Here is a 25,885-nt window from a genome sequence, read left to right as displayed (position 1 = left end):
TGTTCTGCATGTAGCCCCGGATAACAGGATACAGGTGATGGTTAAGGGCTTGCCTTGCCTGGCCTAATTAAGTGAATTGGTGGGACATGTCTGACCTTCAGGCCTCTTCTTCGTCCCAGTACGGGAATGGGTAATGGAGGTAATCTTCATAGCTCCTAGTTGCTTCGTCTTAGTCTACCTATTGTCATACATTCTTAAAGGGGGAGAGAAGTGGAATACATTTACAGTGACCCATAAATGTCAGGGGAAGATCAGGTTGACTATCCTGAGAAAAAGGTGGATACCATGTCTCGCACAAAGGTACCTCACTTCCCATCCCCAAGGGTCCTCCAGCCAGATGATCCTCCATCATTCCCCAGCCCCCACGGTCAGGATCCAATGGCGATGGGCTTTCCCTGGCCACCTGCATAGAGTGTGCAAGGGCAGTAGGAGTGAGAACCCTTTGGTTTCTCACACTCCTCACACCACACAGTACTTTAATTCTATGCATCAGTAGCGTATTGTGTGCTCCAACGCAACACCATACATGTTCTTGGCTCCGCTTCACTTAATCCCTGTTACTTACTGCAGTGGGGCCCCTCCGCAAACAGTGGTGGGGACCTATGGCTGCAGGCCCCTGTGGAGGAGGCAAGAGCAGAGAGAGCCTCTACGCCTCAGAGCAGCAGCAGCTTCACAGTGGCTCAGAAGCCTTCTCTCTGCAGTGCAAGAGCAGAGAGAACCTCTATGCCTCAGAGCAGCAGCAGTTTCCCTATGGCCTGCAGCCTTCTCTCTGCAGTGCAAGAGCAGAGAGAACCTCTATGCCGCTTCCCTCTGGCTCAGCAGCCTTCTCTCTGCAGTGCAAGAGCAGAGGGAAACTCTGCGCCTCAGAGCAGCATCAGCTTCCGAGTGGCACAGCAGCCTTCTCTCTGCAGTACAAGAGCAGAGGGAAACTCTGCGCCTCAGAGCAGCAGCAGCTTCCCTGTGGCTCAGCAGCCTTCTCTCTGCAGGGCAAGAGCAGAGACAAGCTCTACGCCTCAGAGCAGCAGCAGCTTCCCTGTGGCTCAGCAGCCTTCTCTCTGCAGTACAAGAGCAGAGAGAACCTCTATGCCGCTTCCCTGTGGCTCAGCAGCCTTCTCTCTGCAGTTCAAGAGCAGAGGGAAACTCTGCGCCTCAGAACAGCAGAATGTCTCGAGAGGTGGAAAAACCACACAATCCGTAGGGCGAGCCAAGCTAGAAGTCTGAGCTTGGCTCTCAGATCCACAAGAATGAGCTGTGAACAAAGTGCTGTTTAGATTATGTAATGTAATAGTTTGTAAATCACAGAAGTGGCACAATAGCTGGGGAAGATGTTGCCATTACAATATATAACAGTGGCCACTACGGCATGCTGGAGGAAGGAGTCGGATAAAGGGGTGGCATGTTCAATAATCTTTATTTAAATAATAATGGAAAAAACCTCTCTTCCCTATTGCCAAAGGGTCTTCCCAACCTAACTAAAGAATAACTTGGGTGCTCATCGTCAGGGTGGTTGTCAAACTCACTAACTCCATCCTCTGTCCAAACAAGCCTACTCTAACCCTACCACTAATAAAAGACATTGGGCCTCATTAACAGTGTGGTGCTCCAGAAGCATGGGTGCTGGTAAGCTCACTGGCACCCTTGTTTCTGGACCGCCACACTACGAGTCTGCCTGCCGGGTCCGCTGCGCCCACCTGGTCTGACTCCGGCGGGCGCAGTGGCACCGAGAGGCAGAGTCGTCACAGAAGCAACGGCACCGTCCTCACTCCAGAGTCCTATGGGACAACAAGCCAGACTTGTTTAAAGGCCATGCACTCCTTTTGCTTCCAATGTACAGTTATTCCTTGACTTTCTTTATCTTTCTCTTGTCAATGAGAACAAGGTAAGCTGTTCCCATAGTGTCCTGGATTCCTTCTAAGACTCTGAGAAAGGAGACCGTTCCCATGAGGCTCTCTAGCCTAAATGTCCCTCTTGAGAATCGATTGTTGAGAGAGACTTATGTTCTTCGCTCTTAAGTCTCTTTGACACAACAACTGGGATGAGGAAAATCACTTGAGGTGCAACCTTCCCATTTGGTCCTTTAATCACAGCTCTGGAGATGAGGGAGATCACTCTTGAGACTTTCTTTCCATTGGATACTCTTGACACAACTAATGAGATGAGGGAGATCACTCCTGAGACTTTCTTTCCGTTGGATACTCTTGACACAACTAATGAGATGATGGAGATCACTCCTGAGACTTTCTTTCCGTTGGATACTCTTGACACAACTAATGAGATGATGGAGATCACTCCTGAGACTTTCTTTCCGTTGGATTCTCTTGGCACAACTAATGAGATGATGGAGATCACTCCTGAGACTTTCTTTCCGTTGGATACTCTTGACACAACTAATGAGATGATGGAGATCACTCCTGAGACTTTCTTTCCGTTGGATACTCTTGACACAACTAATGAGATGATGGGGGGGGAGAATAGCAGTGCTAAATGGTTTAGTCATTAATGTTCATTTCTCATTTTATGCTTAGGGGTCCCCTTTCGAAGTCCACCTTGGTGCCTGTGGTCCATTGGGGGGCTGGCAACGGTAGGCACTCAGGGGAGAGGCCCATCTCCTGTGGCAGGAAGGGGAGAGGCCCATCTCCTGTGGCAGGAAGGGGGGAGGCCCATCTCCTGCGGCAGGAAGGGGGAGGCCCATCTCCTGCGGCAGGAAGGGGGGAGGCCCATCTCCTGCGGCAGGAAGGGGGGAGGACCATCTCCTTGGCAGGAAGGAGCTGGCATCTATTCTATTTTCGGGTTGGCTCGCACCCCTATGTTTACAGCTGGGTTGGGTTATAGGGACGGGGTTTCAAGTGGGGACTGAAGAATCGGGGGGGAGGCGGGGAGGGGTGGGCACCGATCTATGCTTATTTTATACTTAGTTATAAGCAGTGTAGCAAGCGAGTCCAGGCGCAAGCCATCGTTAGCACCCGGGCACAAGGTGATCTAATGCCAGTTAGAGAGGCCGGGGTGCAGACCCACAGTGAAGGCTGAACCCCCATCAATGGCTGAAGCTGCAATACTGTTTGCAAAAGTAAGGCAATATGCCCAGAGCTGAATACTGGGTCTACATGCCATCATATATGCTGCTGACATAGGAGTGGTAGAAAGAAAAGCAAGTGGCCCTTCCTTGGCTTGGATTTAAGGAATGTAAACACGCCACCAGGCCAGGGCCAGAAACATGAGGGCGACATCTGGACTGAAGAATGAGAAGTGAGTACAGGAGACAGAGACCGCACGGGAGGCAGAGACTAAAGGGGTAGCAGAGGAGGACGAGACACCAAAAGAAATACGAAAAAAGCAGCAGCAGCAGAGGAGGCAGAGACAGCACAGGAGATGGGGGACTGAAGGGGGATCAGAGAGCATGAGAGGCAGAGACAGCACAGGAGATGGGGGACTGAAAAGGGATCAGAGAGCATGAGAGGCAGAGACAGCACCGGACATGGGGGACTGAAGGGGGATCAGAGAGCATGAGAGGCAGAGACAGCACAGGAGATGGGGGACTGAAAAGGGATCAGAGACAGAACAGGAGGCAGAGATGGAAGCAGGAACAGCCAGCACAGGAGGCAGAGACAGCACAAGAGGCAGAGACAGCACAGGAGGCAGAGACAGCACAGGAGGCAGAGACAGCACAGGAGGCAGAGACAGCACAGGAGGCAGAGACTACAGTGTTAGCAGAGGAGGACGAGACACCAAAAGAAACACGAAAGCAGCAGTAGAGGAGGCAGAGATCGCACAGGAGATGGGGGACTGAAAAGGGATCAGAGAGCACAAGTGGCAGAGACAGCACCGGAGGCAGAGACCGCCAGGAGATGGGGGACTGAAAGGGGATCAGAGAGCACAACAGGCAGAGACAACACAGGAGGCAGAGATTGAAGCAGGAACTGCCAGTACAGAAGGCAGAGACTGCACAGGAGATGGGGGACTGAAAAGGGATCTGAAAGCATGAGAGGCAGAGACCGCACAGGAGGCAGAGCTGGAAGCAGTTACAGAGAGCACAAGAGGCAGAGGCAGAACAGGAGGAAGAGCCAGCAGTGGTAGCAGAGGAGGACGAGACACCAAAAGAAAGACAAAAACAGCAGCACAGGAGGCAGAGACCGCCCAGTAGATGGGGGACTGAAAAGGGATCAGAGAGCATGAGAGGCAGGGACAGCACAGGAGATGGGGGGACTGAAAAGGCTTCAGAGAGCACAAGAGGCAGAGACAGCACTGGAGGCAGAGACAGCACAGGAGGCAGAGGCAGCACAGGAGACAGGGGACTGAAAAGGGATCAGAGAGCATGAGGCAGAGACAGCACAGGAGATGGGGGACTGAAAAGGGATCAGAGAGCATGAGAGGCAGAGACAGCACAGGAGATGGGGGACTGAAAAGGGATCAGAGAGCATGAGAGGCAGAGACAGCACAGGAGATGAGGGATTGAAAAGGGATCAGAGAGCATGAGAGGCAGAGACAGCAAAGGAGATGGGGACTGAAAAGGGATCAGAGAGCAAGAGGCAGAGACAGCACAGGAGGCAGAGACTGCGGTGGTAGCAGCGGAGGACGAGACACCAAAAGAAAGACGAAAACAGCAGCAGAGGAGGCAGAGACCACACAGGAGATGGGGGACTGAAAAGGGATCAGAGAGCATGAGAGGCAGAGACAGCACAGGAGATGGGGGACTGAAAAGGCATAGCTCTCAACTCATACGCTTTTGGCGGGTGTCACCCGCCTTGTAAACAGCTGCCTCACCCGCCAAGCCTCCAGCATGCCCATTCGTTTCAATGGGCCTCTCACCCGCCAAAAATAAAATCGGGTGTTTTCACCCGCCTTTGCAACACAAATGGTTGAGAGCTATGGAAAAGGGATCAGAGAGCATGAGAGGCAGAGACAGCACAGGAGATGGGCATACATGCCAACATTCAGACACAGCTGGGAGGGAGATTTCCAAAGGGAAATCGGGAGACCAACAATTCCCCATAGGAATGCATTGGGGTTACAGCTATTTCAGGCGGGAGACAGTGAAAAATAGCCCGATTTTTCGCTGAAAAATCGGGAGTCTCCCGCCTAAATCGGGAGGGTTGGCATGTATGGATGGGGGACTGAAAAGGGATCAGAAAGCATGAGAGGCAGAGACCGCACAGAAGACGGTGGGCTGAAAAGGGATCAGAGAGCATGAGGCAGAGACAGCACAGGAGATGGGGGACTGAACGGGGATCAGAGAGCATTAGAGGCAGAGACAGCACAGGAGATGGGGGGAACTGAAAAGGGATCAGACAGGATGAGAGGCAGAGACAGCACAGGAGATGGGGGACTGAAAAGAGAACAGAGAGCATGAGAGGCAGAGACAGCACAGGGAATGGGGGACTGAAAAGGCATCAGAGAGCATGAGCGGCAGAGACAGCACAGGAGATGGGGGACTGAAGAGGGATCAGAGAGCATGAGAGGCAGAGAGAGCACAGGAGATGGGGGAGTGAAAAGGGATCACAGAGCAGGAGAGACAGAGACAGCCCAGGAGATGGGGGACTGAAAAGGGATCAGAGAGCATGAGAGGCAGAGACAGCACAGGAGATAAGGGACTGAAAAGGGATCAGAGAGCATGGGAGGCAGAGACAGCACAGGAGGCAGAGACTGCAGTGGTAGCAGAGGAGGACGAGACACCAAAAGAAAGACGAAAGCAGCAACAGAGGAGTCAAAGACCGCACAGGAGATGGGGGACTGAAAAGGTATCAGAGAGCATGAGAGGCAGAGACAGCACAGGAGATGGGGGACTGAAAATGGACCAGAGAGCATGAGAGGCAGAGACCGCACAGGAGATGGGGGGCTGAAAAGGGGTCAGAGAGCATGACAGGCAGAGTCAGCACAGGAGATGGGGGACTGAAAAGGGATCAGAGAGCATGAGAGTCAGAGACGGGGACTGAAAAGGGATCAGAGAGCATGAGAGGCAGAGACAGCACAGGAGATGAGGGACTGAAAAGGGATCAGAGAGCATGAGAGGCAGAGACAGCAAAGGAGATGGGGACTGAAAAGGGTTCAGAGAGCATGACAGGCAGAGTCAGCACAGGAAATGGGGGACTGAAAAGGGATCAGAGAGGATGAGAGTCAGAGACAGCACAGGAGATGGGGGACTGAAAAGGGATCAGAGAGCATGAGAGGCAGAGACAGCACAGGAGATGAGGGACTGAAAAGGGATCCGAGAGCACGGGAGGCAGAGACAGCACAGGAGATGGGGGACTGAAAAGGGATCAGAGAGCATGAGGCAGAAACAGCACAGGAGATGGGGGACTGAACAGGGATCAGAGAGTATGAGAGGCAGAGACAGCACGGGAGGCAGAGAGAGTACAGGAGGCAGAGATGCTCTGATTACTTACCAGTAATCTTCATTACTCCCAGTCCTACTCTTCCTCGCCACAGTACTTACCTCATGAGGCCCCTGCCTCCGACACAGGACCTTCTTCTATTTCTTTAAATCCCTATAACTCCTCCCCCACATCCATGTCACTCAGTTTCATATTACCAAGCCGGAGCATGGGACCTTCCCCGCAGGGAGGGTGAGGAGGGTCGTCAGTACTGTGACGAGGATGTGTGGGACTAGGAGTAATGAAGATTACGGGTAAGTAATCAGAGCATTACCTCCACGTCCACTCTCCCTCGTCCCATTACTTACCTCATGAGGTATACCAAAGCAGCAACAGGGAAAAGGTCCCAATGAGAAACAGAGACAAAAATAGAGCAGCAAAACACACACCCACAATAACTTAATTCACATCCCCACAGACAAAACTCCAACCACGAAGGAACCAACCCCCGAGTGGGAGAAACTCAACCCATAGCGGTTGATGAAAATGCCTAGACCAGCCAAGGCGGCAGCCATACAAATCTCTTGCAGAGAAAACCCTCCTTGCATATGCCCAGGAAGCCGCCAAACCCCTGGCGGACCACCCCTGATCGTGCGCAGGCACAGGCAGGCCAGAAGCCACATAGGCCCTGGAGATCACAACCCGGAACCACCGGAAAATGGAAACCACAGATTCCTTATGCCCAGCCTCAGCCGGACCACAAGCAATCAGAAGACTATCAGATTGGTGGAAAAAAGCAAACCTAGCCAAATACTCCAACACGTCCCGCCGGACGTCAATGTTATGCCAAGCCACCTCCTCAGGTGTTCTCGGATCATGAAAGAAGTCAGGGAGAACCAGAACCTGAGAGGTGTGAAAACCGAGAGACAACTTAAGGGAGAAACTTCGGACCACACCTCGGCACCACCGAGTCCGGCAGCACCCTCAGGAAAGGACGGTGACATAAGAGAGCCCCAATCTCCCCAAGCATACGGGCAGAAGTGAGGGCAATAAGAAAAGCAGATTTCAGTGTAAAATGTTTGATATTAATCTCGGAAATGGGCTCAAAAGGAGGCCCTTGAAGGAACCGTAATACAAGAGGGAGATCCCAAGGGGGAGGCCCTTTATCAGCACAAGGACAGGAAGAAGAAAAACCCTGGAGCAACTTCCCCACCAACACCTCCCCATCCAAGTGACCATCAGAGTCCCCCAAAAGGAATTTAATGGAGGCCCACTGAGAGCGATGCCTGGAGAAAAAAAAACTGCCAGGCCCCTGTCAAAACCCCACCTGGAGGAATTGAAGGATAGCAGGGAGGCCAGACTGCAGGGGAGGGATCCCAGACCACCCATACCAGTCTCGGAAATTGCCCCAATGCCTGCCGAACACCTTCAGAGTGGAAGGTCCAAGAGCATCCATTATGGACTCAACTACAGGATCTGAGAACCCCCGAAATAATAACCTAGACTGAGCAATAGCCACACTGCGCACTGCATCCGGTGGACTTCCAACCGCAAATCCCCTTGAAGGGGACACGCCCACCTCGGAACCAGCCAAGGTTCCTGGGACCGAAGCTCCAACAGAGAGGGGAGCCAACTCCGGCGGGACCAGAACGGAGCTAACAACAACACAGTCACCCTGGACACTCTGATGCGCCAAACCACCCGGGGCAGAAGGGGAATAGGCAGAAAGGCATAAAGGAAAACCCCAAGGCCACTGTACAGAGAGGGCGTCCATCCCCCAATCCCCTCGGCCTGAAACCGAGAGCAGAAGAGTGGAACTTCTGCCGAGGCCGGGGATGCAAACAGGTCTAGAACCGGGGACCCTAATCTGACACAGGTCACCGCAAAGACCTGGGCCGACAGGACCAGTTCCGCAGAGGAGTGAAACCGGCGTCTGAGAAGATCCGCTTGAGCATTGTCCACCCCTCTGATATGTTAGGCCACCAGAGACACCAGATGAGATTCCTCCCGGGTGCCTATAAGCGCTGTCAGAGCATTCAAGGAGTGGCCGGAACCCCTTTTGCAGTTGACATATGCCAAGGCCGATGTATTGTACGTTCGGACCAAAACCGCTGACCGTCCAGCAACTCCTCGAAGTACACCAGAGCTTGGATAATGGCCCAACTCTCGCAAATTGGATTATCACTGGCTCTCCCCAGATCTCACAACCCCCAATGTAGAGCCCTCAACCCATTCTGCTGCCGTCGGTAGTAAGAGAGGCCACAGGAGAAAGGACCATGGACACCTCAGCCTGTAGACTTTGAACCCCCCGCCACCATAGCAGGGAGACTCGCAGCGCTGGGGACACTGACATCAAAACTACGAAAGCCGAGACGTCGGGAGCCAGCGGGAGAGAGTATAAGACACCAGGGACGTAACTGAAGACGGGCCCAAGGAACTAGAAAACACGCAAGACGCCACGTGTGCCCCGTAACTTCAGAAACAGGCGAGCCAAGACATACTGCCTTCTGAGAACCCAGCCCAGAGCAGCCAGCAAGCGACGGACCCTCCCTAGGGACAGGAACACCCTCTCCATCCCGGTGCAAACCAGTGCCCCAATGAAAACTAGATCCTGAGAAGGCTCCAGCTGAGACTTCCGCCAGTTCACTAGCAAACCCCAGTCCCACAATGCCTGGCAGACTAAAGGGAGACGAGGCAGGATAGCCTGCCGACAGGGCTCCTCGACCAACCAATCGTCCAGGTAGGGAAAAAAAAATCTGCACTCCTTGCAGATGCAAATGCACCACCAGGGGAGCCAGCAGCATGGAGAACACTCCGGGAGCCAATTGCACCCCGGACGCGAGCACTCGGAACCGAAAATCTCATCCAATCCCCCCCTGCACAACATCCAGAGTACGTTCCGCAAAGCCTCCACATTGAAGCGTTCCGTCCGGACAAGCAGTGCAGGGTCTTGAGACCCATAAGCAGGTGACACATCCTAGAAGGCATAGGGACCAGGAACACCCGCGAGTAGAAAACTTGACCCCGAACAGGGAGAGGAACGGGCAAGACGGTAACCCACAACAACCATTCGGAGAGAACGGATCCCATGGCCAACTACTTGGACCGTGAGCTGGCTACCCAAGTCCTAACCATGCAAACCTGGACAGGAGGAGACAGGAACGGAAACCGATACCCCCCTCCAGAAGGAGCCCATTACCCAGGAAGCCGAACCCTACCGGTCCCATACACCTCCGAGAAGATAACGACGAGGAGCCAGGGAAAACCGCCAGTCACTGCACCTGCACCAGAGGAAATTCACAGGACATTGAAGCAGGCCTGCGCCGCAATATAACAGCATGCTTGTCAGCCCACAAAAAGATCCGACCTATCAAAAGGAAGATACAGGACAGCCCAGAAGTCCAGCAGACCATGGCCCCCTCAGCCGACAGAGGAGCCACCAGGCTGGGGTCAAAAGGGCAGAGTACTGTCACAAAGCGGGGCAAAACAATCCATCCCAGATAGCAGACATCAAAGGCAACCCCATACCTGGGGTATGCCTATACTGGAAAAACCCACTGAAGGGACATCCCCCTCCACCGGCACCAGGGGCTCTGAGAACCCCTCTAAGCACAGACATGTGCCACCATCTGCCATATTACCTCCCCGCGTCTGAGAGGAGGCGTGAAAGCAACACGTCGGCACCGGAGGACCTAGGCCCTAAAAGAAGAGACACTGGGAACCCCCTGCATGGCCGTTACTCCCATGATGCATTTTCTATAATTCCATGCCGGCCAAGGGAAAAGAAAATCATCTCCTTCGACCTTCCCCCGCGCAGTTCGGAGGAAGAGGACAGGACAAGGAGACTGCGTCCATGGCTAGCACAGACCCAAACACACCACTAACTCGCCACATGACTGAGAGGTGGTTTGAGCCCTGTATCAAGTAGCTAGTAGCCCCATGCTCTAAATGGTTCCAATGCGTCGGCCTAGGAAGGATGAAGGGCCGAGTCAGCACCGCTGAGACTCGAACCCGAAGCGTCGACTATGCCAGGCCACTACCCTTCCGGCCACTAGCAGACGTGTCCATATCTGTGCCGTTTTCACAGGCTGCACGCAAAGAATGCAGCTAACATCCAGTGCATCCTGGGCTGTGTGTGTCAGAGGAGCGGGTGGTATGTGACATGGCTGCGACAGAACAGAGCCCCCGCACTTTCAAAGACTCTCTGACACTGTCACCCCACGACAAGAAGCAGAGAGGCCTCACAACAAAAGGGAAGGCTAGCCCATACTGCCAAGTGATTGCCATAATTTCCAATAAAGATGTGTACACAGAGCACGAGGAAACGGCCTGTTGAAGGAGTCAAGATGGGCAAACCAGCAGGAGAGGGGAAAAACATCAAGCACAGTCCTCCCCTCTCCTTACCTTCCACCGGAGAATGCAGCTAACATCCGGTGCATCCTGGGCTGTGTGTGTCTGAGGAGCAGGTGGTATGAGACATGCCTGCGACAGACCAGAGCCCCGCACTTTCAAAGACTCTCTGCCACTGTCACCCCACAGCAAGAAGCAGAGAGGCCTCACAACAAAAGGGAAGGCTAGCCCATACTGCCAAGTGCTTGCCATCATTTCCAATAAAGATGTGTACACGGAGCATGAAGAAACGGCCTGTCGAAGGAGTCAAGATGGCAAAACCAGCAGGAGAGGGGAAAAACATCAAGTACAGTCCTCCCCTCTCCTTACCTTCCCCCGGGCCATGCAGGACCCGGGACACAATACTCATGCGGCGGTCCAGAGCCCAGCAAAGAACCGACCAAGGCAATCTGGCTCAACTGTGACCCCAAGCCCCGCAGGGGACCCAGGAGCAGCGCCGCACCTGAGGGAGCCGAGGGCCCCGCCACACAGGCCCCCCCCGGGGGGCCAGCAATCGGTGCTCCCCAGTGCCCCGCACCAGGAAGAAAAAGTCCAACCTGCCGGAGGCAGGAAAAATTAAACTGAGTGATGTGGGTGTGGGGGAGGAGTTATCAGGATTTAAAGAAATAGAAGAAGGTCCTGTGTCAGAGGCAGGGACCTCATGAGGTAAGTACTGGGAGGAGGAAGAGTGGACATGGAGGTAATGGAAGTAGGGAGACAGCACAGGAGGCTGAGATGGAAGCAGGAACTGCCAGCACAGGAGGCAGAGACAGCACAAGAGACAGCAACAGCACGGGAAGCAGAGACTGCAGTGGTAGCAGAGGAGGCCGAGACACCAAAGGAAAGACGAAAGCAGCAGCAGAGGAGGCAGAGACCGCACAGGAGATGGGGGACTGAAAAGGGATCAGAGAGCATGAGAGGCAGAGACAGCACAGGAGATGGGGGACTGAAAAGGGCTCAGAGAGCATGAGAGACAGAGACAGCACAGGAGATGGAGGGACTGAAAAGGGATCAGAGAGCATGAGAGGCAGACACAGCACAGGAGATGGGGACTGAAAAGGGAACAGAGAGCATAAGAGGCAGAGACTACACTGGAGGCAGAGACCGCACAGGAGGCAGGGAGAGCACAGGAGATGGGGGACCGAAAAGGGATCAGAGAGCATGAGAGGCAGAGACAGCACGGGAGATGGGGGACTGAAAAAGGAGAGAGCATGAGAGGCAGAAACAGCACAGGAGATGGGGGACTGAAAAGGGATCAGAGCGCATGGGAGGCAGAGACAGCACAGGAGATGGGGGACTGAAAAAGGAGAGAGCATGAGAGGCAGAGACAGCACAGGAGGCAGGGAGAGCACAGGAGATGGGGGACCGAAAAGGGATCAGAGAGCATGAGAGGCAGAGACAGCACAGGAGATGGGGACTGAAAAGGCATCAGAGAGCATGAGAGGCAGAGACAGCACAGGAGATGGGGGACTGAAAAAGGATCAGAGAGCATGAGAGGCAGAGACAGCACAGGAAATGGGGACTGAAAGGGGAACAGAGCGCACAAGAGGCAGAGACTACACGGGAGGCAGAGACCGCACAGGAGGCAGGGAGAGCACAGGAGATGGGGGACCAAAAAGGGATCAGAGAGCATGAGAGGCAGAGACAGCACAGGAGGCAGAGACCGCACAGGAGATGGGGACTGAAAAGGCATCAGAGAGCATGAGAGGCAGAGACAGCACAGGAGATGGGGGACTGAAAAGGTATCCGAGAGCACAAGAGGCAGAGACAGCACAGGAGATCGGGGACTGAAAAGGGATCAGAGAGCATGAGAGGCAGAGACAGCACAGGAGATCGCGGACTGAAAAGGGATCAGAGAGCATGAGAGGCGGAGACAGCACAGGAGATGGGGACTGAAAAGGGAACAGAGAGCACAAGAGGCAGAGACTACATGGGAGGCAGAGACCGCACAGGAGGCAGGGAGAGCACATGAGATGGGGGACCGAAAAGGGATCAGAGAGCATGAGAGGCAGAGACAGCACAGGAGATGGGGGACTGAAAAGGCATCAGAGAGCATGAGAGGCAGAGACAGCACAGGAGATGGGGGACTGAAAAGAGATCAGAGAGCATGAGAGGCAGAGACAGCACAGGAGATGGGGACTGAAAAGGGAACAGCGAGCACAAGAGGCAGAGACTACACGGGAGGCAGAGACCGCACAGGAGGCAGGGAGAGCACAGGAGATGGGGGACCGAAAAGGGATCAGAGAGCATGAGAGGCAGAGACAGCACAGGAGATGGGGGACTGAAAAGGCATGAGAGAGCATGAGAGGCAGGGAGAGCACAGGAGATGGGGGACCGAAAAGGGATCAGAGAGCACAAGAGGCAGAGACAGCACAGGAGGCAGAGACCGCAAAGGAGATGGGGGACTGAAAAGGTATCCGAGAGGACAAGAGGCAGAGACAGCACTAGAGGCAGAGCCAGCACAGCAGGCAAAGAAGGATGAGACACCAAAAGAAAGACAAGACGAAAGCAGCAGAGGAGGCAGGGAGAGCACAGGAGATGGGGGACCGAAAAGGGATAAGAGAGCATGAGAGGCAGAGACAGCACAGGAGATGGGGGACTGAAAAGGCATCAGAGAGCATGAGAGGCAGAGACAGCACAGGAGATGGGGGACTGAAAAGGGATCAGAGAGCATGAGAGGCAGAGACAGCACAGGAAATGGGGACTGAAAGGGGAACAGAGCGCACAAGAGGCAGAGACTACACGGGAGGCAGAGACCGCACAGGAGGCAGGGAGAGCACAGGAGATGGGGGACCGAAAAGGGATCAGAGAGCATGAGAGGCAGAGACAGCACAGGAGGCAGAGACCGCACAGGAGATGGGGGACTGAAAAGGCATGAGAGAGCATGAGAGGCAGAGACAGCACAGGAGATGGGGTACTGAAAAGGTATCCGAGAGCACAAGAGGCAGAGACAGCACTGGAGATCGGGGACTGAAAAGGGATCAGAGAGCATGAGAGGCTGAGACAGCACAGGAGATCGGGGACTGAAAAGGGATCAGAGAGCATGAGTGGCAGAGACAGCACAGGAGATGGGGACTGAAAAGGGAAAAGAGAGCACAAGAGGCAGAGACTACACGGGAGGCAGAGACCGCACAGGAGGCAGGGAGAGCACAGGAGATGGGGGACCGAAAAGGGATCAGAGAGCATGAGAGGCAGAGACAGCACAGGAGATGGGGGACTGAAAAGGCATCAGAGAGCATGAGAGGCAGAGACAGCACAGGAGATGGGGGACTGAAAAGGCATCAGAGAGCATGAGAGGCAGAGACAGCACAGGAGATGGGGGACTGAAAAGGGATCAGAGAGCATGAGAGGCAGAGACAGCACAGGAAATGGGGACTGAAAGGGGAACAGAGCGCACAAGAGGCAGAGACTACACGGGAGGCAGAGACCGCACAGGAGGCAGGGAGAGCAAAGGAGATGGGGGACCGAAAAGGGATCAGAGAGCATGAGAGGCAGAGACAGCACAGGAGGCAGAGACCGCACAGGAGATGGGGGACTGAAAAGGCATGAGAGAGCATGAGAGGCAGAGACAGCACAGGAGATGGGGGACTGAAAAGGTATCCGAGAGCACAAGAGGCAGAGACAGCACTGGAGATCGGGGACTGAAAAGGGATCAGAGAGCATGAGAGGCAGAGACAGCACAGGAGATTGGGGACTGAAAAGGGATCAGAGAGCATGAGTGGCAGAGACAGCACAGGAGATGGGGACTGAAAAGGGAAAAGAGAGCACAAGAGGCAGAGACTACACGGGAGGCAGAGACCGCACAGGAGGCAGGGAGAGCACAGGAGATGGGGGACCGAAAAGGGATCAGAGAGCATGAGAGGCAGAGACAGCACAGGAGATGGGGACTGAAAAGAGAACAGCGAGCACAAGAGGCAGAGACTACACGGGAGGCAGAGACCGCACAGGAGGCAGGGAGAGCACAGGAGATGGGGGACCGAAAAGGGATCAGAGAGCATGAGAGGCAGAGACAGCACAGGAGATGGGGGACTGACAAGGCATCAGAGAGCATGAGAGGCAGAGACAGCACAGGAGATGGGGGACTGAAAAGAGATCAGAGAGCATGAGAGGCAGAGACAGCACAGGAGATGGGGACTGAAAAGGGAACAGAGAGCACAAGAGGCAGAGACTACATGGGAGGCAGAGACCGCACAGGAGAAAGGGAGAGCACAGACCGAAAAGGGATCAGAGAGCACAAGAGGCAGAGACAGCACAGGAGGCAGAGACCGCAAAGGAGATGGGGGACTGAAAAGGTATCCGAGAGCACAAGAGGCAGAGACAGCACTAGAGGCAGAGCCAGCACAGCAGGCAAAGAAGGACGAGACACCAAAAGAAAGACAAGACGAAAGCAGCAGAGGAGGCAGAGATCGCACAGGAGATGGGGGACTGAAAGGGGGTCAGAGAGCACAAGAGGCAGAGACAGCACAGGAGATGGGGGACTGAAAAGGCACCTGAGAGCACAAGAGGCAGAGACAGCACAGGAGGCAGAGAAGGACGAGACACCAAAAGAAAGACGAGACAAAAGTAGCAGAGGAGGCAGAGACCGCAAAGGAGATGGGGGGCTAAAAGGGGGTCAGAGAGCACAAGAGGCAGAGACAGCACAGGAGGCAGAGGAGGACAAGAAACCAAAAGTAAGACAAAAGCAAGGGGCAGGAGTTGAGGGGAGTTGAGGCAGTTGGAGTAACGGTAGAATATAATAAAGTCACCATGTTAAGAGCTCCTGGTTTCTGCTCCGCTTTTCTGCCCGCGCTGGGTTGGGAGCAGTGTGGGAGCCAGGCTTGCGTAGCGCATACTGTCGTCCCAGGTGGGGACACTAAACTGGCGACGAGGCAGGTGTCCTCATGCGAAGTCGCGATCCCGGATCGGGGATCTGGTGGGTAGGTGCACACAGTGCTGCGTCGCTGCCCGAAGGACAGAGCGGCCTGCACACGTCCTGCCAGAAACTGTCACTAATGTCTGTTATGTTTTCTTCTTCTGATGAAAAGTTGAGTTCTCCCCCTTCCCCCAACTCCTCACCTTCCTCTTTCTGCTTGATCTTTCCGTCCTTATGTCGTGGAGGCTTCTCTTTTTTCTTGTGAAGATAAGGACGCCCTCGATAGGATGCCACCGTGCCACTAAATAGGGGCAACGGGGGTTATCCTACCGAGAACGCCTCACAGGGGGAAAAAAGCCTGAAGGCACAAAAAAACCCTAGATGTAGTATTTCAGGTGGATGATCACAGGAGGTGAGTTCTCTGATGGGAGAGCAATCCGAAAGGCAGGCACAGAATCTGGTAAGCAGAGATACCAATAATGGAACCAAGGATTGAACCAAAGGCAGTCCGGTAAACAGGCACAGGTCTGGCAGGAGGTAGATCCAAAATAGGCACAAGGGATAATACACAGGCAGTCCGATAGGCAGGCACAGGTCTGGCAGAAGGTAGATCCAATATAGACACAAGGGGTAATACTCAGGCAATCCGATAGGCAGGCACAGGTTTGGCAGGAGGAGGATCCAATTGAGAGAAAAAAGGAAGAAAAAGAAGGAAGAAGGGAAACAGGGAAGGGATGAGGCAGGGGTAAGCTGAAGCAATAAGAAAAGGAACTACGGAGAGGAGATGGCTAGGCAAGGACGAGGCAATGCACAAGGCTGAGAACAAGGGTGGAACACAGCTGTGTGGAAACAGCGAAAATGAAAGGCAGAAAGGCAGGAATATCACCAGGTACGGGAGCGGCAGCAACTCAGGAGGGAATCCGGAAACGTTGCAACGCGTATGCGACCCGGAAGTGAAGTGATTTATACTTCCGGGTCAGGAACGCGTACAATGACTAGAGCGGTAAGCAGAAGACGAGGAGGGGAATGCTACGGCGGACAGAACCGCCAGCGGTTCCACTTCCGCCATCCCCGCCGCTGCATGACAGTATGCCCCCTCCTAGGGAGGCCTCCACCCGGTTTACCCGGATGAGAGTGAAAAAACCTTCGGACCAAGAGTGGGGCATGCACATGAGAGGCTGGTTCCCAAGAGTTTTCCGACCAGTGATACCCCTTCCACCGTATTAGGTATTCCAGCCTTCCCCGGCGGTACCGGGAGTCACAGATCTGGGCTACTTCAAATTCCTCCTGGGTCGAAGTAGCAGGCAAGGGAGTTTCCTTCCCTTTACGGGACCAGATATCTGCATGAAATGGTTTAAGTTGTGAGGCATGAAACACCGGGTGGACCCTCTGAAGGCTTTTGGGTAGTTTAAGACGAAAGGCCACCGGGTTTATGACTTGGGTGACTTCGTATGGACCCAGAAATTTAGGGGAGAGTTTGGAAGGGTGTGCCCATCTCGGTAGGTACCTGGTGGACAACATGACCTGAGATCCTACCCCCCAATCAGGTACAGTTTTCCGAAGTTTGTCGGCCTGGTCCTTATATCTCATTTGAGCCTTGCTAAGGTTGAGTTTAGCCTGCAGGTGAACGTCTTTCAGCAAGGCGAGAGTGGAATCAACTGTGGGTAAAGAGGTGGAGATATTAGAGACCGGTAGTATAGACCGGGGATGGTAGCCATAGCTGCAGAAAAAAGGGGTGAAACCAAGAGTAGTCTGAAAAGAGTTATTGTAGGAGAACTCTGCCAGGGGTAGTAGAGTAACCCAGTTGTCCTGTTGAAGGTTCACATAACACCGTAGGTACTGTTCCGTAACAAATTGTTAGAGGCTCCACAATACATACACAGGTTGCCATTCCTTCGTCTCTTCCGTTCTTCCGGGGTGAGTGGTGCACGAGCAGTACCGATCTGCATCGGTTCCTCTTTGCTTTGACGTGAAGGTGGTAGAGAAGAAGGCAACTGGGCTTCTAATGGAGAGAGACTGTAGCGTTTGTTCTTCTTTCTTTCTGACCGTCGTTCCGAGAGCCGGAAATCAATCCGAAGAGCGGCTGTGATGAGATCCGAAAAGGAGGACGGACGGTCGATACGTGCAAGTTCGTCCTTGAGATCCTCTCTCAACCCTCGACGGAAGATGGTATATTGGGCCTGTTCCTGCCAGCCAGCTTCGGCGGCTATCTGTTTGAATTTAGTGATATAGGAGAGAAGATCTGTATTTCCCTGGCAGATGTCTAAGAGGTCCTCAGAGGCCAAAAAAGTACTTTCTGTGCGTAAAAATGTTTGCAGCAGCAGGGTCTTGAAATCATTATAGTTCTGCAGCACAGGATCTGGTTGGTTAACCAAAGGGGTGGCCCACGCCAGGGCATTACCCGTCATATGGGTAATCATGAATCCTACTTTGGCATGATCCGATGTGAAGGTCTGCGGACGGAAGGAAAAGTGGAGATTACAAGCATCTAAGAACTCCTTGACTCGTTTCGGCGATCCATCAAATTTGCCGGAGACCAAAGGGAATGAAGGTAGGTCTGCAGAGGGTCGCTCCCGTTCATTCTTAATTGCAATGCTGCGTTGGTTGCCTTAAGGTTCTGAACCTCCAAATTAAGGTTTTGGACGGCGGCTATAAGTTCCTGAACTTGCTGGGGGATTGCCATCTCAGTTTCTTGTTGGCGTTGCAAACTGTCACTAATGTCTGTTATGTTTTCTTCTTCTGATGAAAAGTTGAGTTCTCCCCCTTCCCCCAACTCCTCACCTTCCTCTTTCTGCTTGATCTTTCCGTCCTTATGTCGTGGAGGCTTCTCTTTTTTCTTGTGAAGATAAGGACGCCCTCGATAGGATGCCACCGTGCCACTAAATAGGGGCAACGGGGGTTATCCTACCGAGAACGCCTCACAGGGGGAAAAAAGCCTGAAGGCACAAAAAACCCTAGATGTAGTATTTCAGGTGGATGATCACAGGAGGTGAGTTCTCTGATGGGAGAGCAATCCGAAAGGCAGGCACAGAATCTGGTAAGCAGAGATACCAATAATGGAACCAAGGATTGAACCAAAGGCAGTCCGGTAAACAGGCACAGGTCTGGCAGGAGGTAGATCCAAAATAGGCACAAGGGATAATACACAGGCAGTCCGATAGGCAGGCACAGGTCTGGCAGAAGGTAGATCCAATATAGACACAAGGGGTAATACACAGGCAATCCGATAGGCAGGCACAGGTCTATCAGGAGGAGGATCCAATTGAGAGAAAAAAGGAAGAAAAAGAAGGAAGAAGGGAAACAGGGAAGGGATGAGGCAGGGGTAAGCTGAAGCAATAAGAAAAGGAACTACGGAGAAGAGATGGCTAGGCAAGGACGAGGCAATGCACAAGGCTCAGAACAAGGGTGGAACACAGCTGTGTGGAAACAGCGAAAATGAAAGGCAGAAAGGCAGGAATATCACCAGGTACGGGAGCGGCAGCAAGTCAGGAGGGAATCTGGAAACGTTGCAACGCGTATGCGACCCGGAAGTGAAGTGATTTATACTTCCGGGTCACGAATGCGTACAATGACTAGAGCGGTAAGCAGAAGACGAGGAGGGGAATGCTACGGCGGACAGAACCGCCAGCGGTTCCACTTCCGCCATCCCCGCCGCGGCATGACAGAAACATTACAAAATACCAGCATCGGCCGAGAAGAAGCTACGTGAAGCTGCATGACAAAGAGGGTGCGGCCTACCCTGCAAGATGACCAGTTGAGTGCACTGCCTGTGCCTCCCCGCCCATTACATTCCCCATTGCACCATTAGCGGTGCCCCAACATGTCTCTTGGACTGAGCAAAGGACACATTAAAAAAAAAAAAATTCAAGGACCCGCTGCAAACACGCTGCCAGGCCAGCAAGTACCATCTGGTGACCCTTTTGCAGGACACACGTGCCACACTCGAGGTGAGAAGGATCAGGGAACCCCAACATGTCGGGGATGAGGAAAATCTCACTGTACCCATCACCCCACCTGCAGTTTTACCGTCCGGGCTACAGGACAGCCTGGTTACCCAACTGCCCATGCATTTTGATCTCTCTGAGACCAGCCGCCTGGGCCTGAGGTGGAAACGATGGGTGAGGGACTGCAAAGTCTACATAAAAGCCATAGGACCCCTGGAGCGAGGAAAGAAAGCACAGCCAGCTCACCCTCTCCATTGGTCCCAATGTGAGACATAGTGGACAAACTGCCCAGTGGATCCACTGACACCTACACCAATCTAAAGACAGCACTCACTGATTACTTCACGCCCCACACCGATGTGGATTACGAATGCCACGTGTTCCACACAACGAAGCAGATCAAGGGCCAATCCATGGACACGTACGTGATGTGCCCGCGCATCCGGCTCAAGTTCTGTGACTTCAACAATTACTCGAACGATGAAGCATTGCGGCCCCAGATCATTGCAGGATGCGAATGCGCTGACTTCCAGAAACGGCTGCTCCAGAAACCACGATCACTGCAAGAGATCCTTCGCCTGGCACGGTAAATCAGACTGTCCACAACATGGACACTATGCCAATGCACAAAGGCAATGGAGAGCCATTCTGCTATCGATGTGGCTACGAATTTCCCCATGAAGGCACTTGTCCTGCCATTGGCCAGCAATGCTCAGCAAGCAAGGGGACAACCATTTCAAGGCTGTGTACCGCAGTCAAGCATGTGGTGAAGGGGGCAGTTGCAAACCGACACAAAGCAGAGAGAAACCGACACAAAGTCCCCCAAGGGCTGCAAGCCAATACTCATCAGAGACACCGAGAGAGAGTGGAAGGGGGGCGGGCACTAGAAAGAATGCCAGCAGAATGGCGCTCAAGCAAGAAAACAAGCTCCGGGCCCAAAGGGCGACCCAGACAGTACGTCTATTACCAGGTAGAACAATCACAGATGGACAGCCGGTCCAGTGCGTCATCGGAAGACTGCTCAAGAAGGAGAGAACCTTGTTGCGACGCATCCAAATGAAAGGGCTACCTATATGCACTGGGGAACAACAAGGCAGCTGAATTTCTAGTCGACACGGGAGCCACGGTAAACGTCATCAGTGAGGAAGTATACAACGACCTCCCACAGGCTCCACAACTCCGACCCGCGGAAGTGAACATTTATCCCTATGGATTGAAAACTTGGTTTCTGTGTAAAGGATACTTCATGGCGCATTGTAAATACAAAACTCAGGAAAAAAGGATACCCATGCACGCGCTGGAACCTGCGACAGACAGCTGATGCATACTAAGCTTCAAGGCGGCAAATAGACATGGGTCTCATACATGTACTTTACCGACTCATGGCCCACAAATACATCGGCCCGGCAGCCGAAAATGAACAATCTTCCGCACCCTATTCAAAGTTCTGGGCAAGCTCAAAAATCGCCAGATCAAACTACATATAGACAAACAGATACCACCCATAGCCCAACACTACCGGGGCATCCCGGTGAACATTCAGAGGCAAGTAGAGGAAGAGCTGCACAAACTGTTGGCCGCAGACATCATCGAACCGGCGAGGGGACCCACTCCACATTTGTCCCTGCTCCCAAAATACACTCACAAGACATCAGGCTATGTGTGGACATGCCAACGACCAAATGAAGCCAGTCTGAGAGAACGTCATCAGGTCCCACGAATAACTGACATATTTCACCTGCTAAATGGCACCACCGTATTTTCAAGGCTCGACCTAAATAAAGGCTACCACCAGCTGGAACGGAGGGAGGAGTCCAGGTACATACCGACATTCATTACTTATCTGGGGCTCTACAATTACAAACAGCTAAGCTTCAGAGTTTCCTTAGCCGCTGAAATCTTCCAGGCTGAAACATATCCCCACCTGCCTAAATGATAGTAACGACATTCTGGTGTTTGGGAAAGATTAAGAACAGCCTGATAACACCTTGACAAGAGTATGCTTGGCCCTGGAAGAGGCACACATCACACACAACAGGGACAAGTGTGAATTCAGGAAGCGCACACTGCAATTCTTTGGCCACGTATTCTCAGCTCAAGGCATGACACCAGACCCTGAGAAAGTAGCTGCTCTCGCTGAGGCAGACCCACCCACAAATGTGTCGGATTTACAGTCCTTTTAGGACTCGCCAGCTATTGCACCCGATATATAAAAGACTTTGCATCAGTGAACGAGCCGCTGAGAGCCCTCACAAAGCAACACGCAACGTTTGAGTGGTCCGACACGTGCCAACAGGCATTCGAAATCATTGGGCCTCGTCAGTGAGGTGAAGCTGTACCTCTCTAAGAACAGTGAGCAAGGGTTCCACGTCTGGATTACCCTAGTAACTTAGGGTGAAAACCCCAAACTACTTAATATGCACAAACAAGGGGGTTTCTGGGAGTGTCTCTCTACCGGCCTATATCCAAGGTTGGAGTCTCAACCAGAGTCTTTAGCTCACCATCCATTCACAGAAGAGAAATGTCCACTACATATCAGTCTTTGTCCTGCCCAAGGGCAGTCCAGCACCGAAATGCCAGGCAATTCTCTTCTGAACAAGAGTACCAACAGCAACCCCTAACAGTCTGGCGATCCCTTTCTGCCGGATTGGCCGCCCTTCCCGGCACGCACCATCGTTAGCTCCCGGCTCCCTTTTAAGGATCGCTTGTGATCTGCTTCCCTCGCCGTCTAGTTCCTGATGTGACTTGTGAATCGTTCCTGAATCTAGGCCTACGCTCAATAAATATATTAATAATGCAGACTTGGGAAGGGTCAAAGGGCGAGTTATCGGCTTCATTCATACACCCCGTGCCGGCAGCTACTATGCTGCGCCTGTCATGGACCCCACCAGGGCTGCCCTGCCTGACCCTTCAACTCGTGCTTTCTACAGGGGCCCAGAGAGGACAAACCTCCCTCCTTGTAAGGGTGCCAATCAGGGACACTCTTCCTGGCTGCAGGTGCATGCTGGGGACATAGATGAGGGCAGAGAAAGAACAAAAAAGGGTGGTCAGAAAAATCCCAAACGGGGGCAGAGAACGAGCAACAAGCAGGAGGCGCGGGGGGCAGAGTGGGTACCAAAAGAGGCCATACAACTAATTTACAAAATGGCCCCATATTAAACATTTTCAGAAAGTCCAATCCTTTTCCTAGAATACATTTGAAAATAAAATATGTTACCTCACAAAGGGCCGGGAAATCTCCAGAGTTCCCTATAGGCCAGTCCACCCCTGGCCAGGATGCAGAGGCCTGCCGGGAAATCTCCAGGGTGCAGAGGCCTACCGGAAAATCTCCAGAGTCCCCTATAGGCCAGTCCACCCCTGGCCAGGGTGCTGAGGCCTAGCGGGAAATCCCCAGAGTTCCCTATTGGCCAGTCCACCCCTGGCGGTGGTGCAGAGGCCTACTGGGAAATCTCCAGAGTTCACTATAGGCCAGTCCACCCCTGGCCAGGATGCAGAGGCCTGCTGGGAAATCTCCAGAGTTCCCTATAGGCCAGTCCACCCCTGGCCAGGATGCAGAGGCCTGCTGCTGGGAAATCTCCAGAGTTCCCTATAGGCCAGTCCACCCCTGGCCAGGATGCAGAGGCCTGCTGCTGGGAAATCTCCAGAGTTCCCTATAGGCCAGTCCACCCCTGGCCAGGATGCAGAGGCCTGCCGGGAAATCTCCAGAGTTCCCTATAGGCCAGTCCACCCCTGGCCAGGATGCAGAGGCCTGCCGGGAAATCTCCAGGGTGCAGAGGCCAACCGGAAAATCTCCAGAGTCCCCTATAGGCCAGTCCACCCCTGGCCAGGGTGCTGAGGCCTAGTGGGAAATCCCCAGAGTTCCCTATTGGCCAGTCCACCCCTGGCGAGGGTGCAGAGGCCTACCGGGAAATCTCCAGAGTTCACTATAGGCCAGTCCACCCCTGGCCAGGATGCAGAGGCCTGCCGGGAAATCTCCAGAGTTCCCTATAGGCCAGTCCACCCCTGGCCAGGATGCAGAGGCCTGCTGGGAAATCTCCAGAGTTTCCTATAGGCCAGTCCACTCCTGGCAACAGGGGGGGTGCATTGAAAGAGCAAAAGGGAGTCAGAAAAGAACAGAAGGAGGACCTAAAAAATAACAAAAAAGGGTCACAGAAAGTGGGGCGCAGGGAAAGCACAAAAGGGGTAGGGAAAGCAAGCACAGAAGGGGCCAGAGAAAGAACAAGGGGCAGGGACGTCATTTAGGGGTCGCACCTGTGACCCCTGAGATCTCCTTTGCTACCCCTGTGGTTTCCATTGCTACCACTAAAAAAAAATGTTTTTAAATTGAGGCTCCTGGGCTGTGGCCAGCAGCATGTGGCTGGTTTTCTGATAGGGATCGAACCTGTGTTGCTCTGTGTCGTGTCGTTTTGCTTCCAAGGCGAGCACGTCACCCCTGAGCTAAACTTCCCTAGAGTGTAATTAGAAACAATGCTATGTGATGCCACTTCCTGTTTTGTCAAGGGGTGAGAGGTCGTGTTCCGCGTCCCTGACAAGGGGGTCAGAGAAAGAAAAGAGCGGAACAGAGAAACAACACAAGCAGGAGACAGGGAACAGAGAGAAGGGGTCAGAGAAAGAAGAGAAGGGGGAGAGGTCGCAGACAGGGGTGGACTGGCCAATAGGGAGGTCTGGAGATTACCCAGTAGGCCTCTGCACCCTGGGCATCTTTTGTGTGGTATTTCCAAATGTTCCCATAAGAAAAGGGCTGGGCTTGCTGAAAATGTGTAATATGGGGCCACTTTGAACATTATTTCCAGGACCTCTTTTTGGTTCTCTGGCCACCGCTGGAAGAGAAGCGGGGGTCAGAGAAAGAAGGGAAGGGAGGAGGGGTCCGAGAAAGAAGGGAAGGGAGGAGGGGTCAGAGAAAGAAGAGAGGGTGGCGAGGGGGGTCAGAGAAAGAAGAGAGAGAGAGAGGGGGGGCCAGAGGAAGAACATAAAGTTGGGGGCAGAGAATGCAGAGCGTGTGGGGAGCAGAGAAAGCACAGAAAGAAACGCAGAGAAGAAAAAAGGGAGAAAAGAACAGCAGAGGACAGAAATAACAGGAGGAGAGTCTGACAAAAGAAAAGGGTCAGAGAAATAACAAAAGGGGGTCACAGAAAGCGGGGCGCAGGGAAGGCAGAGAAAGGACACTAGGGGTCTGAGAAAGCACAGAGGGCAGAGCACGAGCGAGGCAGAGAACGTGCACCACCGTATCATACCCTCATTTGCGGAATCATCAGTGTTTTAAGCGCCATGAAAGCGCGCAGTTGGCACTTACCTGAGCGGGGGGGGGGCGCCCCTTTCTGCCGTGTTGCCCCCTCGGCGCACCCTTGTTGCAGGTGTTCCCGGCTCAGTCCAGCAGGGGGCGCCACTGTCTGGTGTAAAGTGAAGAGGAGTGTCCAGGGATGGGACTCTTCCGTGCCCGGCTACAGCGGACTGGTGGGTGTGCTGAGAAGCCGCGCTTCTGTGCGCTGCAGGTGTTGGAAGCCCAGACCGTGCGGTGCCTACAGGAGGGGTGGGGAGAAACCAGGGAGGGCCGGGCTTAGGGCGCCGAGGGAGGGGTGGGGGAGAAACCAGGGAGGGCCGGGCTTAGGGCGCCGAGGGAGGGGTGGGGGAGAAACCAGGGAGGGCCGGGCTTAGGGCGCCGAGGGAGGGGGGAGGAGGCGGTGGGGCCTTTCACTTTCATTTTCCTGTCAGGGCCTGGACCGGGGCCAGGGGGAGTCCGGGGAGTGGGGTGGGGTGGGGGAGCTCGGGGAGGAGCCGGGGGCGGGCAGAGTGCCTCGGAGACACGGGCCGCCTCGCAGCGCTACAGGCGAGCAGCGGAGCCCAGGGCTCGGCTACGGGGGCTCCTAGTCCTCTGCCCGCCCCCTCCTCTCTCTTTTCCCCGTGTTCCTCTCCGGCCCCCTCACCCCTAACTCCGTGGGCCTGGGCTCTGCTGGGGGTTCCCCATCCACATCAGCGCACCCCCCCCCCTGCCTCTGATAATCCACTAGTGATTCCGTGGTATGGTTCCAGTGCAGTCACTTTAGTGAACTTTCTTGCACCATCGCAAAGTCTCAGTAAAGATTCCAGCTCAAGATGCGGCGCTGAGGCCGGTCCCAGGGTCTCCCAAGAAAGCAGTAGGGGTAGGAGCCGAACATGGCATGTGTCATGTGCCAGTGACACGCGCCACTGCATGTCACCACTACAAGTGACACGCGCCACTGCATGTCACCACTACAAGTGATATGTGCCACTGCATGTCACATTCTGCTCCTACCCCTTCTCCAAGAAAGGCGAGATGTTTGACTCACGCCTTGTCTGAGTGTTCCCTGGGGTCAAGTAATCCACATTACACGGGGTCACGTAACCCACGTTACACGGGGCCAAGTAATCCA

The 25,885-nt window shown here is 53.7% G+C and overlaps 1 protein-coding gene across 2 annotated transcripts in view; it reads right to left on the bottom strand.

The window, feature by feature from the left end:
* The window catches only part of LOC138522069 (antigen peptide transporter 2-like), a 249,280-nt gene extending 224,211 nt beyond the window's left edge, over window positions 1-25,069 (bottom strand). The window contains exon 1 of one of the 2 annotated variants that reach the window (XM_069635307.1): window positions 24,787-25,069. The gene's annotated coding sequence lies outside the window, so the exon portion shown is untranslated. The remainder of the gene's footprint in view (window positions 1-24,786) is intronic. The other variant, XM_069635308.1, reaches the window with a different exon arrangement.
* Window positions 25,070-25,885: the final 816 nt, after the last annotated feature.

This window comes from Ambystoma mexicanum, chromosome 13 (genome assembly GCF_040938575.1).
Source record: "Ambystoma mexicanum isolate Mex_15411 chromosome 13, UKY_AmexF1_1, whole genome shotgun sequence".
Classification (NCBI taxonomy): domain Eukaryota; kingdom Metazoa; phylum Chordata; class Amphibia; order Caudata; family Ambystomatidae; genus Ambystoma; species Ambystoma mexicanum.
Note: the sequence above shows the minus strand (reverse complement) of the source record. Positions and strands in the feature narration are given on the sequence as shown.